General features: G+C 56.2%; 1 long non-coding RNA gene across 1 annotated transcript; it reads left to right on the top strand.

The window, feature by feature from the left end:
* The first annotated feature begins 1,636 nt into the window (after positions 1–1,636).
* Positions 1,637–2,374, top strand: LOC137449694 (uncharacterized). Its single transcript, XR_010989457.1, has 3 exons — positions 1,637–1,817; positions 1,951–2,112; positions 2,291–2,374. It is a non-coding gene; the product is annotated as an uncharacterized lncRNA (long non-coding RNA).
* Positions 2,375–3,000: the final 626 nt, after the last annotated feature.

Consider the following 3,000-nt stretch of genomic DNA (forward strand, 5'->3'; position numbering starts at 1 on the left):
AACAGTGAGCTACACCTTGGTGTGTCACTTTTCAGGAAAGGCTCCGTCAACACCTGGACAAATCAAAGGGTTCTGCCAAACCACTGGAAGTGATTGGCAATCCTTGCCTACTGCATCCACGAAAGCCAGGTTGCCCACCTCCAGCCAGGAGCACAAAGAGCAACCTGATACTGGAGCAACAACACCAAAGAGCGAAAGCAGTGTTGGAGCAGCCAGTGGCTGGAGGAGCTCCCCAAGTGGGAAAAGCACCGAGAGAAAGACTGGGGCAAGCTGAAAGAGCAGCTCCTTCAGAGGCTTCCCTTGAGGCTTCTTCTCAGTCTGCACGAGGCTCTAGGGGCAAGTATTCAGAAAGCCTGGAGCTTCCCAGCGTTCATCTCTCCAAGAGGCAGCAGCAGCTGTGCCAGACGCCTTCCCCAAGCACCGCTGATGTCCAGCGGCTGAGTCGTGCAATTGCCAGGGAGACCATCTCCAGGATTCAGCAGAGCCATGCACAAAGGGCTGGGGACTCCAGAACCACCCTGCCTGAGCTTCCTGATATAGGGAGAGGTGCAAAGGCAACAGCCTTGGCAAGCTCCTTGGCTGTGAGGACCACAGCAAGTCACCTTGCTGACACTGTGCTAGAGGAGATCTGCCAGCCTGGGCCTGCCGTGCCCCCCAGGCTGAACGCTGTTGGAAGGCAAGGTGTAAAGCTGCCCAAACTGCAACTTGGCAAGGAGAGCTGTGCCACTAGGGACACCCTTCCCTCTGTGGGACCACAGTTCTCCAGACAGCCTGTCCCTCCAGCCAGTCCGAAGCCCAGCACCGAGAGAGGAGGGCACAGGCCTGTGCCCAGAAGGTTTGTGCGAGGGGAGCCCCAGCAGCCTGTGTAAGAAGCAAGCGTGTCCTTTGTGGAGCTGGTGGGCAGCGTCTTGAAGAGAAGGGGTGTGGGGTGTCAAGACACGTGTGAGAGGCCTCGTCTGCTCCACCTGCTGGGAAACAAACAGACTTTATGCACTTGTGCATGTAAGAAACACTGCTTGTATGGACCTGCCTCCAGCAGGGAGACTGCTGGAGTGACCACCGCTGAGTGCCTCTGGAACAAGGGGAGTCAGCTCAGGGTTGCAGCTCCAGAAGAGAGCTCTTGCAAGGAGCCTTGGAGCACCATCTCACTGCTGGTGTCCTAAAGGAAGCTGCACTGTTGAGTGCACCAGGAGACAGGAGAGAGGTGAGCAGCAGCAGGCCTGTGGAGAAGGCTTAGCCAGGGAGAAGGCCCTGGGACATGCCCTCCCTTGTAACCACCATGCAGGAGGCTTATTGAGCTGACGCCTGAGCATCTCTCTTCCTTTCTAGGTTGCCTACAGAAAGACAGCCCTTGGGGCAAGGAGCAACAGGGATGATGGACCCTAAGGAATTTGTGGACCTCCTACTTGGGGTGAAAGATCCCTGTGCCGGCCAAGTCCAAGCCTGTCTTCTTTCAGAACAAAGCTGGGGGAAAAGGTAACAGAATTAGAAAAGGGTAGAAATGCTCTGCTCTTTTACAGGCTCCCCATCCTTTAGAGCAGGTCCCTGTGGCCTCCTGCTGCACTCCAGCAGCTGCAGCTGCAGCCCTTCAATCAGACAGGCCTGGGGAGTCCAGGCAAGCTCCTGGTTCCATGGTGCCAACAGAAAGCACTTTCTCATAGTGTGCTCCATGCTGCATCCAGAGCTGGATGGAGAAGAATCCTTCCTTGTGCTGGCGTCAGCTCCTTCCAGCTACAGGACCTGGAACTTTGCACAGGGTCAACTTGGCGCCTCTGGGGAGCCTCTGAAGTAGAGAGCCTTTTCCTCTGGGTGGGAAGGTAAGCCAGGATTACTCTCTGCATGAGGGGATTGGAAAGCCCAGCCTGTGTGCAGGAGGAGCTGGGCACTTTGTTCAGGCCCTGCTGGACAATCCTGCCCCCAGGGATTCATACTCTGGCCCATCTCTTCCAGCTCCACCAGCCCTCCAGCTATTTTGACCTGGGAGATCCCTACGGTCGCCTGCTTGGCATGGAGTACAACAGCCTGCGTGACCCCTATCTGCGGGACTACCACAGCCGGAAAGACAACTTGGAGAGGCTGAAAGGACTGGGATGTGTCACTAGCAATGGCAAAGTAGGTTGGGAGTCTCCCTCTAAGCGGGGTGCTGGGCACAGAGGGAGACAGCAAGAGGAAGGGAGGGAGGGAGGGAGTGTCTGCAGAGGAGCTGCTGGAGTCAGACTGTCCTGGGGAAGGCAGCCTGCGCCCACTGGTTGGCAGCACATTGGTGATTTCTCCTCTCATCTCTCCGTAGGTGACTTGCACTCTGAAGGAGTTCAATGAGTACCAGCAGTATCTGACCGCACACAAGCAAGAGACAGAGAAGGTGTCCAGGAGAGAAGAGGTAGGCAAAGCTGAGTGTTCACAGACACACTGACAGGTGCCAGCAGCCCCATGCTGCCAAGGGCTGGGCCTTGACTTGCTGCATCCTGGTGGGTGGTGGGGAGCCCCTTCAGGGGAGGAAAAGAAGGAAGAGGTGGTGAGACCTGTGCTGGTGTGGGTCTCAGCACACAGGGACACAAGCCACGAAGCACCCAGCTAACAGTGAGCTACACCTTGGTGTGTCACTTTTCAGGAAAGGCTCCGTCAACACCTGGACAAATCAAAGGATTCTGCCAAACCACTGGAAGTGATTGGCAATCCTTGCCTACCGCATCCACGAAAGCCAGGTTGCCCACCTCCAGCCAGGAGCACAAAGAGCAACCTGATACTGGAGGAAGAAGAGAGAAGAACAAAAGCAGCGCTGAAGCAGCTGGTGGCTGGAGGAGCTGCAGCTATCCCAGATGTCTTCCCCAACCACTGCTCATATCCAGCTTCTGAGTCATGCAGTTTCCAGGGAGACCATCTCCAGGATTCAGCAGAGCCATGCACAAAGGACTGGGGGTTCCAGAATCCCAGAGAGAGAAGTCAAGGAAAGGCAACAGCCTTGGCAAGCACCTTGGCTTTGAGGACCCCAGCAAGTCA

Source organism: Melanerpes formicivorus, unplaced genomic scaffold (assembly GCF_026170545.1).
Source record: "Melanerpes formicivorus ecotype bairdi unplaced genomic scaffold, bMelFor1.0.p_v2 SCAF_32, whole genome shotgun sequence".
NCBI lineage: Eukaryota > Metazoa > Chordata > Aves > Piciformes > Picidae > Melanerpes > Melanerpes formicivorus.